This window comes from Callithrix jacchus, chromosome 4 (assembly GCF_049354715.1).
Source record: "Callithrix jacchus isolate 240 chromosome 4, calJac240_pri, whole genome shotgun sequence".
Classification (NCBI taxonomy): Eukaryota; Metazoa; Chordata; class Mammalia; order Primates; family Cebidae; genus Callithrix; species Callithrix jacchus.
The window spans coordinates 46290753-46302905 of NC_133505.1; the positions used below are offsets into that span (position 1 = coordinate 46290753).

The 12153-nt window shown below is 37.8% G+C and overlaps 1 protein-coding gene and 1 pseudogene across 8 annotated transcripts in view; both read left to right on the forward strand.

Moving 5' to 3' along the window:
• Positions 1–6788, forward strand: part of LOC144582139 (large ribosomal subunit protein eL15 pseudogene) — a 51828-nt pseudogene extending 45040 nt beyond the window's left edge. Inside the window, exon 1 of the transcript XR_013534204.1 lies at positions 1–6788. This exon is cut by the window's left edge and continues 45040 nt beyond it. The product of XR_013534204.1 is annotated as a large ribosomal subunit protein eL15 pseudogene (transcript).
• ZFAND3 (zinc finger AN1-type containing 3) overlaps positions 1–12153 on the forward strand; it is a 335328-nt gene that overhangs the window by 102560 nt on the left and 220615 nt on the right. The gene's annotated exons all lie outside the window — the stretch shown is intronic.

A 12153-nucleotide genomic window follows, 5' to 3' on the forward strand; every position in this document is an offset into this window, starting at 1 on the left:
TCTAGTTCTCTTGCTGTTTGTACCACATCTGCAGTTATTTCCTCCCCTGAAATCTGGAACCCCTCAGAACCATCCATGAGAGTTGGAAACAATTTCCAAACTCCTATGAATGTGGCTTTTTTTTTTTTTTACCTCTTCCCACGAATCAAAAATGTTCTTAAGGGCAACTAGAATGGTGAGTCCTTTCCAGAAAATTTTCTGTTTACTTTGCCAAGATCCGTCAGAGGAATCATAGTCTATGGCAGCTATATTCTTTTTTTTTTTTTTTTTTTTTTGAGATGGAGTTTCACTCCTGTCGCCCAGGGTGGAGTGCGATGGCACAATCTTGGCTCACTGCAACCTCCACCTCCTGGGTTCAAGTGATTCTCCTATCTCAGCCTGCCGAATAGGTGGGACTACAGGTGCAACCCACCATGCCCAGCTAATTATTTTTTTTGTATGTTTAGTAGAGATAGGGTTTTGCCAAGTTGACCAGGCTGATCTCAAACTCCTGACCTTAAGTGATCTGCCCACCGTAGCCTCCCAAAGTTCTGTGATTGCAGGTGTGAGTCACTGCGCCCGGCCTGCAGCTATATTCTTAGGAAATGTATTTCTTAATAAGACTTGAAAACTGAAATGATTCCTTGATCCATGGGCTGCAGAATGGATCTTGTGTTTGCAGGCATGAAAACAACATTCGTCTTCTTGTACATCTCCATCAGAGCCCATGGTTGACCCAGGTGCGTTGTCAGTGAGCAGCAGTGTTTTGAAAGGAATCTTGTTTTCTGAGCAGTAGTTTTCAACAGTGAGCTTAAAATATTCGGTAAACCATCCTGTAAACAGGTGTGCTATCTTCCATACCCTGTAGTTCTGTCTCTAGAGCACAGGCAGAATAGATTTAGTATAGTTTTGTTGTTGTTGTTTTGTTTTTGAGACAGGGTCTCATTCTATCACCCAGGCTAGGGTGCCTGAGTGCATGCAGTGGTGTAATCTTGCCTAACTGCAACCTTTTCCTCCCGTATTCAAGCAATTCTCATGTCTCAGCCACATGAATAGCGGGGATTATAGGTGTGTGCCACCACACCTGGGTAATTTTTGTATTTTTAGTAGAGATGGGATTACAGATGTTGGCCAGTCTGGTCTCAAAATCCTGGTCTCAAGTGATCAGCCTGCCATGACTTCCCAAAGTGCCTGGATCACTGGGATCACAGGTATGACACATAATTCTTAAGGGCCCTAGGATTTTTGAAATAGCAGATAATCACTGGCTGCTTAAAGTCACCAGCTGCCTTAGTCCTTAGCAAGAGAATCAGCTGGTTCTTTGAAATGTTGAAGCCTGATACTGACTTATCCTTTCTAGCTGTAAAGTCCTTGTAGCATCATTTTCTAGTATAAGTCTGTTTCATTGACATTGAAAATCTGTTGTTTAGTGTAGCCACCTTCATTATAGCTAGATCTTTTGGATAACTTGTTGCAGCTGTACAACAGCACTTGCCACTTAACCTTACATTTTTGTTATTGAGATAGCTTTATTTAAACTTCATGAACCAACCTCTGCAACTTCCTCACTTCTGTCAGCCTTCATAGAATTGAAGAGAGTTAGGCTCTTGTTCTGGATTAGGATTTGGGTTTAAGGGAATATTTTGGCTGGTTTGATCTTCTCTCTTGATCATTAAAACTTTCTCCATAGGAGCAATAAGGCTATTTCACCCTGTTGTCATTTGTGTGTTCACTGGAGTAGCATTTTAAATTTCCCTCCAGACTTTTTCTTTGCATCCACAACCTGGCTACCTGGCATAAGAGGCCTAGCTTTAGGCCTGTCTTGGCTGTCAACATGCCTTTCTCACTAAGCTTAATCATTTCTAGTTTTTGATTTAAAGAAAGAGACGTGTGACACTTTTTTTTTCCATTGAACACTTAGAGGACATTGTAGCATTATTGGCCTAATTTTAATATTGTCCCAAGAAAATGGGAGAGAGATGGAGGCATGGCCAGTTGGCAGTGATCAGAACACATTTAACATTTATTGATGAAGTTTGGAAATGTGTGAAACTTGACTGCATAATTTGTGATAGTGGGAGACTGCATTTGCACTCTCCCCTGATGCTATGTGGTTTTTTTTTTTAATTAAAAAAAAATTTTTTTTTTGAGACCGAGTTTCGTTCTTGTTGCCCAGGCTGGAGTATAATGGTGGGATCTCAGCTCACTGCAACCTCTGCCTCCTGGGTTCAAGCGATTCTCCTGCCTCAGCCTCCTGAGTATCCAGGATTACAGGCATGCACCACCACGCCTGGCTAATTTGGTATTTTTAGTAGAGACAGGGTTTCACCATGTTGGTCAGGTTGGTCTCAAGCTCCTGACCTCAGGTAATCTGCCTGCCTCAGCCTCCCAAAGTGCTGGGATTATAGGCATGAGCCACTGTGCCTGGCCACTGTGTGTGTGTGTGTGTGTGTGTGTGTGTGTGTGTTTAACTTAAAAAAGTTTGCTGACTTGTAAGGACAGTTTTTGGTGTCCCAAAACAATGACAATAGTAACATTAAAGACACTGATTATAGATCACCATTGTAGATATAATAATGAAAATGTTTGAAATATTGCGAACTTTATCAAAATGTGAAACAGATATGAAGTAAACACATGCTGTTGAAACAGAGACTTTCTCAATGCAGGATTTCCATAATCCCTCAACTTGTAAAAAGTGCAATACCTGCAAATTGTGGTAAACTACAGTGCTATAAAACAATGTATGTGATGTATAATTGCAGTGGCCTCCTTTTATCCATGTTTTCACATTCTGCAGATTCTGGTACCTGCAGTCAACCATGGAATAAAAGTATTAAATGGAAAACTCCTGAAATAAACTTAAGTTTTAAGTTGCATATCATTCTAAAAAGTGTGATGGAAACTCATGCTGTCCTGCTCTATCCTGTCCTGGTTGCGAATCATTCCCTTCTCTCGCATATCCACACTTTGTATGCACTATTTTCCTGTTAGTAGCTATCTTGGTTTTCAGGTAGACTGTCATGGTATCTGTCATGGTATCTGAGTGCTTGTGTTTAAGTAATCCCATTTTACTTAATAATGGCCCCAAAGCACAAACGTAGTGATGCTGATACAGTGTTAAAATGGTTCTGTTAATTATTGTTGTTAATCTTTTACTGTGTCTGATTTATAAATTAGGAAATCCGTTTGTATCAGAAGAACACAATATGTGTAGAGTTCAGTACTACCCATGTTTTCAGGCTTCTGCTTGGAGTCTTGAAATGTATCTCTCAAGGATAATAGGGGATCATTGTGTGATATCATTGTGTGATCATAGATTTATAGAATGTTAGCGGTCAGTGGTCTAAATGACTCACTTTATTTTAATGGGTGACGAAACCCAGTTGTGAGGTTCCACCTTCAAGCTAAGCCCTTTCTTCCCAGGTCATTGCTCTTAACACTAACCCTGTAGCAACTGTTTTTACCCTGATTACAGAATTATAAGGGAGTTTACAACAGTGGGAGGAATATATGTTAGGCATTAGAAATTTATGATTACAGGGGCAGTAAAATATGATACAGAGGTAGCAGTAGAATCTCTGTTGATTATAGAACATGGATACTTTAAGTCTTTGGGGCAGAGATAGAAAAGATGTACTCTTGAGTTCCCTCTGTTTCCTTTTTTTTTTTTTTTTCTTTTCTCTTTTCTCTTTTCTTTTTTTTCTTTTGGTGGGGGTTATAACCAGAGAATTTTCTTTTGCAAACTCTGGTCAATCTTGTATTTTTTGATGAATGATTAAAATAGTCAGGAAATGAATATTTTGAACTTTGAACTTTACTTGTCAATGAGCATTGGACTGGGAATAAGGAAAGCAGTTTCTTTTCTGCTGTCACCTTTCAACCATTCCTCATCTAGCTTCACTGTAGGTGTGGTGTCCTGACCCTTTCACAAACTCCTTGAGAATGTCCTAGTAGATTGATGTAAGGTATAAAATGTTTGGAATTAGGTGTTGAGGTACAAATGACATTTAAAAAAATATGTCAGTGATATTATCTATACATTAAAATTTTTCTTGTATGTGCAATATTGCTAGATATTGTTTTCTCCTCCTCCATATTTTGTAGATGTTCTGTTGATATTTTTATCTTACTTGAATGACATGAACAGAACTGTTGCATCGTGTAGATGTCTTTTTACCTGGATATCCTCCAGCTTCTGAAAGTGCCTTGTGCTTTTCTTTCGCAGCCGTGTAGCTTCCTTGCTAGCCTGTTTAAACCTTGTACTTTGAACCCTTGTAACTCTGTCATCTCCCAGGTTTTTGTCTCATTTGCAGACAGAGAAGATCTAATAATAATACTTTAATTTACTTTTCATCTTTCATTAAAATTATCATGCTTTTGATTTAATTTACCCTAAATGTGGATAAATGAATGCCTCTCTCTGCAAGCCTGAATTATCTAAATGTGAGTAGGTAAGTGCACAGTTCCCCAGAATGAAGCAAAAATACTTGCCACTTGTGTAGGGCAGGTGAATATTCAATTATTTTGATACATTTTGGGGAAAAAAGTACTCTAAGCTCCATAAATATTGTCCCTCCAAGCCCACCTATTTTCAAAAGCAACATGGTTAACCAGAAGAAAAATAAGGCCAGAGCATACCTCATTGTTATCTCTCTTAATTTTGCCATTCTCAGTTTAATTCCCAGATATTTGCTGTTATACTAGGTGGTTGGGAAGTTTTCTGTGTGTTGTTTTCATAACATGGAAAATGCCTATTTAATAAACCAGTAGAACTACTTAATGTATTGTAGAAGTTTTTCAGTTTATTCTTTGTACCAAAAATACTTGAGTTGTAATTTGCATATAGTAAAATGTACAGTCTTAACATGCATAACTTAATTTTGACAAATGTATATTCCCTTGTAGTCATCACCCACATCAAGATATAGAAGATTTTTTTCACTCCAGAAAGTGCCCTTGATTGATACAGAATTCTGGAAAAATTTGTAAGATGGTTAAGAATACTTAATTTTTGGCCGGGCGTGGTGGCTCAAGCCTGTAGTCCCAGCACTTTGGGAGGCCGAGGTGGGTGGATCACGAGGTCAAGATATCGAGACCATCCTGGTCAACATGGTGAAACCCCATCTCTACTAAAAATTACAAAAAATTAGCTGGGCACGGTGGTGCGTGCCTGTAATCCCAGCTACTCAGGAGGCTGAGGCAGGAGAATTGCCTGAACCCAGGGGGCGGAGGTTGCGGTGAGCCGAGATTGCGCCATTGCACTCCAGCCTGGGTAACAAGAGCGAAACTCTGTCTCAAAAAAAAAAAAAAGAGTCTGTGAAATGGCTGAGACAGCGAAGTTCTCATTACTAGGCTTGAGCCACTGCGCCTGGCTCATTTCACTGACTCTTAACTGGAGAGATGCCTCTGGGACTGTGACTCTACTTTCCTCTTTTGAAATCCCAACCACCATTCATTTCCCTGGGCACGACTGCATGCTTGGATTTCTCTTTCTAACTTCCAGGTTTTTTTTTTTTTTTTTAAAGCTTTTTCTTTTTTGGCCCTTGTTAGTATTTAGTATAAAATAATTGGTATCTGCCTTAAAAGGAATGATTTAACTGTAAAGCAATTCTTTCTTTCTGAAAGATAATTTTAGGGAAGAAAACCTTGTGTTTGTGGATCTATGGTGGGACAGCTGCAATCATTCTATATGTAGGGTGTGTTAGAGTTGATAGCCTCATTAAGTTTCTCGTATGTGAAAAAACTATTTGGCATTTTTATTCACTTCATTGTATTTTTTTCTCCTTTTCTACCATGGCTTTCATTCATATATTTTAATTCTTTCTTCTTTTTCTTTTGACTAGTTTATTGATGGCCATGCCTCATCTTGTCCGTAATTGTTAGATGGGGCTGGACTAAGCCTTTAGTAATATATACGGGGCCACACATGATAATGTGACTGGTTTTACATCTATACACTATAACTTTTAGTACAAATACTTAAAACACACAAAATCAGAGGCATTTTGCTCTGCTGTCCTTGAATTTGGGCATAATATGTTAAAACCACTGGTAATTACAATAACCCACTTGGAACCTAAATTGTTACATTAAAATTAGTTTTTAAAGTGATGAGGATCCATATTGCTACATTATAGAAACGAGTATTTCTTATTAATAGCTTTGTCTTTTCCATTGTAATATTTCCTTAAAAAGAAAATTTGCAGACATTGAGTGATTTAGAGTGGTGTGTAACAGTTCGACAGGCTGGTTGCACCCGTGAAAGCCTCCTTTGTCATTGCCAGCTAGGATGTCATCTGTTTGAACTGGTCTTTTTCTTGTTTGCCTGAGGTGAGCAGAGAGTGATGATTTAGTAGAGCTGTTGGCTGCTTCCTGGCTGCTGTAGGAAGTGAGATTTTCTGGCTATATGTGTATGAGGTGGCAAGCAGATTGTCACTAGTCTTTAATACTCTAATTTTACCTCTGAGAAAACTGAGATGATTTTTAGATTGTATTAGGTATTGTGGTTTTTTTCCTTCCCTTCCTTTAACACCTCCCTCCTTGCCCCCATCTCCTTCACTTTGTCCTCTTACCCTTCCCACCCCTTTCCTGCTTTTTCTGGATTATTATAAGAGATTGAATTCAGAAATGTGACTAGTCTTTACAGATTGCGTTTTTACAGACTAGTTTTTTTGGGAGCCTGTGGTGGGAGGATGGCTTGAGCCTAGAAGGCAGAGGTTGCAGTGAGCTGAGATCATGTCACTGCACTAAGCCTAGGTGATGGAGCCAGACCATGTCTCATATATAAACAAAGAAAATAAAATAAACATTGTTGTCAAAGATGCATTGAAAATAATATTAGAACTTACTTGGAAGGTAATTTTGTAATACTTAACCGAAATCATACTTCTTCATCTAGTAAAGTCTCCTCAGAATCAGTCTTAAAGCCATTCAGATACAGATTTATGACTAAATATTTAAGTCCAAAAATGCTCATTATAGCAATATTTATAATAGAAGAAAATTGGGGAAAATGATTATACATTCAATAGTAGTAAGAGTGTGACTAAATTATAGTTATTAGTATGTAATGGATTATTACAGAGCAACAAATACGTTTTTAAGAATAAGGCATGAGAAATATTAAATGTAAATGTAAAAGGAAAAATGCTATCTGTAGACTTTCATTTTGCATTTATGAAATTTTTATATATACAAAAGAAAATAGTCATGCATTGCTTCATAATGGGGACACATTCTGAGAAATGTGCTGTTAGTTGGTTTCATTGTGCAAACAATGTTGAACATCATGGAGTATCCTTACACAAATCTGGGTAGTATACCTAGGTAGTACGCCTACACTATATGGTATAGCCTATTGCTCCTAGGCTGCAAACCTGTAGAACATGTTACTATACTGAATACTGTAGGCGGTTGTATTTGTGTATCTAAACATAGAAAAGGCATGGTAAAAATATGGCATAAAACATAAAAAAGTGACACCTGTCCCAGGCACTTACCATGAATGGAGCTTGCAAGACTTTAAATCATTCTGGGTGAGTCAGTGAATGAGTAGTGAGTGAATGTGAAGCTACTGGGATATTATATAATGTCTACAGTAATAGAAATCTACAGTAATAGAAAGACTGTACACTTATGTCACACTAAGTTTATTTTAAACATTTTCTTTAATAATAAATTAGCCTGAGCTTACTATAACGTTTTTACTTTCTAAACTTTCAAAAATTTTAAACTTCTTGGCCGAGCACGGCAGCTCACACCTGTAATCCCAGCACTTTGGAAGGCTGAGGCGGGTGGATCACCTGAGGTCAGGAGTTTGAGATCAGCCAGACCAACATGGAGAAACCACATCTCTTTAAAAAAAAAAAATCTGACTCTTTTGTAATCACATTTAGTTTAAAACACAAACACATTGTACAGTTACACAAAAATATTTTCATTATATTCTTATTTTAAGTTTTCTTGATTGATTGATTGACAGAGTCTCACTATGCCTGGCACCTTTATTTAAAAAATGTTTTTATTTTATTTTTGCTTTTAAAGCTTTTTTGTGAAGCACCAACACACAGACATACATACAGTTAGCCTAGGCCTGCACAGAGTCAGGAGCATCACTGTCTTCTGCTTCCGCGTCTTTTCCTACTGAAAGGTCTTCAGGGGCAATAACTGGTATGGAGCTATCATCTCATGATAACAATGCCTTCTTTTTTTAGTAAGTAGAAGAATTACACTCTAAAATGAGGATAAAAAGTCTAGTAAATACACAAACCAGTCACATATTTATCATTTTTTTAATCAAGTATTATTTACGATACATAATTGTATGTACTAGACTTTTATATGACTGGCAACACAGTTGATTTGTTTACGTCAGCATCATCAGAAATGTGGGAGTAATATGTTGCTCTAACACTACAGCTATGGTGCCACTAGGCAATAGGAAGTTTTTTGTTAATTATAATTTTACGGGACTTCTGTTATGTATGTGATCTGTCATTGATGAAAATATCATCATGCAGTGCATGACTGTATGTAATGTGTATATATGGTATGAAGCATAATAAAATGAACACCTGTGAACATACCATACAACAACCAACAGTGTAATATAATAAATTTCTGAATTATGGAGCCGTGAAACTTTCTTTCATGCTTACTGTCATGCTTACTGTCTTTCATGCTTACTGTCACACAGAGAGCTCTGTTTTCTGTTCCAAGATGGTGCAAGTTGATTACACTGTTTTTTGGTAGGTAGTGAGTAGTTGTATCCCTGTGGTTAGCTTCAAGTTTCACATGTTCAACATGAGAAAGGATCAAAGTTCTCAGAGGAGCCTCTGCTATTTCCTTTGGATTCAGTGTTCTTGACCCATGTGATCCAAGCTGGCATTGTTGAGAAGTGACCATTATTTCGATAGCCAAAATCTGGTTTATTTTAGATTTAAAACATCTCTGTTTAAATATATCAGTAGTATATTATCAGTAATAATATCAGTAGCTATGTTATTTCTTTTATAACCTGATTGACAGGTTGCTGAAAAATTCCCATTCAGAATGTGAAATGGATGTCATTTAGGTAATATATAAATATGGTGAGCATTTTAAATACATAAACTATCTGAAGAGAGATCAAGGAGACTCAGAAAAATGTCATTTTTCCATTTTTACTTACCAGGTTTCTGAAACACAGTTGTTAAAACTGGCACACTATTTGCCAAGTTGTTTTCTGAAAGTTTTCCATTATTCCTGCTGGGCATTTGGGGGTAGCAGAGGTTATATGAGTTATATCTGGCTTTTCGTGACATTGCGTGGACAAGAGATAGTGACCACATCAGAAAGGGCTCTGCTTCTCTTGGGGAAATTCTGGCCCCTTCAGAGAAATTGAGTGGAGATGGGAGGGGAGGTGACAATCCTGATATTCTGGCAGAAGAGAATGTTGCATAAACCACAGATTTGTGTATACTGCATCCATACTATTGAGTCTCTTTAGGATGGGGATGTACCTCTACTTCACGTGCAGTTAGTTAAAAAAGACATGTAGGAATTTCTTCATTCTCAGTTCTTCCTTGCATTAGAACTGAAATAACTGGGAATCTTGGGCTGTTTTCCTATGTGCCTGGAGGGTCAGGGAGGGCAGGAGATGTGCTTTTTTTTTTTAGATGAGAAGCTTTACTTTTTCAGGGAGCTGACTTGATTTCCATAGACATTCTTACAAACTACCAGAGTGCTGGTTCTGGACTGGTATATGCCCCTCAGCTTCTATACTGGGACAGAGGCCCAGGTTTGGCATGATGAATAGAATACAGGTGTTGGAGTTAGACCAGATTAATTCACTTACTAGTTCTTTAATCTTAGGTAAATTATACACCCTCTTGGGACCTCTGTTTCTTCAATGGTAAAATGGGGTTGAAGGCATTTGGTATTATGTCTGTCACATTAGAGGCAGGTAATAAATGTTAGATGCTACCATTAACACATCTCTTTATCCACTTATTCTTTTTATTCACTTATTGATACTTAATTTTCCTCATTGCTGTTGTGTTTATATTAAGCAGAATTCTAAAGGAATATCTACTTGCTGAACAGCATCTTTTTTTGGGAAAGAAATATTAACCCATTTTCTCCATCTTGTGACAATTACTGTTAGGTCTTAGGTTCCAGCATATGGGCAAATAATTAGCATCAGAGAATACTTCCTGAGGGAGGCTTTCTTTAACTGTAAAACTTACTAAAGATGGCAAGGCTGGGCATGGTGACTCACACCTGTAATGCTAGCACTTTGGGAGGCCAAGGTGGGTGGATCACAAGGTCAGGAGTTCAAGACTAGCCTGGCCAACATGATTATGAAACCCTATCTCTACTAAAAATGCAAACATTGGCTGGATATGGTGGCAGGTGCCTGTAATCCCAGCTACTTGGGAGGCTGAGGCAGAGAATTGCTTGAACCTGGGAAGAGGAGTTTGCAGGGATCTAAGATTGCACCACTACACTTCAGTCTGGGTGACAGAGTAAGTCTCTGTCTCAAAAAAAAAAAAAGGGGGGCAAAAGAAGTTCGGCTTATTTTATTTTTGGGGACAGTTCTGGTCAAAGACTGAAATATTGGGAATGGAGTTGCTGAGGAATGAGTTTGTAAATAGGTCAGCTTGCCTATCTAATAACATAGAGCATTCTAGGAGGTTTTTGGAAGGAGGAGCTGTAAGAATGAGTCTGCTTAGGAGAGGATCAGGAAGGGAAACAGCAGTGAGATGAATGTAACAGGAAAGTCATTATTATTTATTATTATTATTTGGAGACAGAGTCTGGCTCTATTGCCTAGGCTGTAGTACAGTGGTGTCATCTCAGCTCACACAACCTCTGTTTCCTGGGTTGAAGCAATTTTCATGCTTCAGTTTCCCAAGTAGCTGGGATTATAGACATGTGTCACCAATTCCAGCAAATTTTTTCTATTTTTAGTAGAGATGAGGTTTTGCCGTGTTACCCAGGCTGGTCTTGAACTCCCAGGCATTCTGCCCGCCTCAGCCTCCTATGGTGTTACGATTATAGGCATCAGCATCCGAACCTGGCCAGAAAAGTCACTGATTGCCCTGGGGTGCTGTGTGGTTCCAGGTGCTGTGTTGTGAATAAATGTTGGTGGGTTGGCCTTTGGAATTAGCTTAGACTCAAGGTCATATATTTTTCTGTAGTTACTAGCTTTGTGACCTAGAACAGGCTGCCCACCTGTGTAATGGGGATGAGACTGTCTGTCTTTCATTTCTAAGACTCCCCTCTAAATTGAATAATAACGTGGCAGAGGAGGGGGTAATATGTGTTCTTTTATTGGAACACTAAGCATATGAGAATTTATATCCCGCTCAAGGTCATCACCCGGTCTCATTGCAAAAATTCAAAAAATTGCAACCTCTGACATAAATAGGTTAAATTATTCATCTCTTGTATCCAGTTGTAAGGTATTTCCTTGTTACAGAAATGCTAATGTGATTTTTTTAAAAGTGCATTTTAGAAGCAAAGCAATATGGTAATACCCATCTTAGTGATGTTGGGACGATTAATAAGATAATGTATGTTAAATGCCCATCCAAGTTAGTATTCAGTGAATTGTAGCTATTAGTAATGGATGAAAGGACATGAAAAATAATTTGATTGGAGCACCTGAAGAAAGAATTTTAAACAAGAAGATCATAATGTGACTAGGAGCTGAAATAGGAAAGAGTAAAGTTCAACTAATGTTGTAGAGATAAATGACTATGTATATGAGGAGAAAGTTTTACCCATTTACAAAGACTTTGTTGTTTATAATGATAACTTTGTATATTTTCCAGTATGAACAAGGAATGTGGTAATCATGTGGGTTTGATTTACTCTCATACCATCTTCTGGGCATTTTATAATGTTTCTGAACTTGTTGCTATATAAGCTGCTAACATACACAATAAAGAAAAGAAAGCATTGGCTAACTTACAGGTAAAAAAAAATAAAAAACAAGTATTTATATTTTTGTTTTGTTTTTATTTTGTTGTGGGGGGAGTGGTGGCTAGATAGGGACTTGTTATTACTTTATTAGTTCAGTTGCCTGGCCAGAAAGTTCTTTGCCTATATTTCGGACATCTTATGTTTTGATTAGAGTCATACAGAACTTTTAGCTCTTCTTTCTTTCTTTTCTTTTTGTTTGCCCCA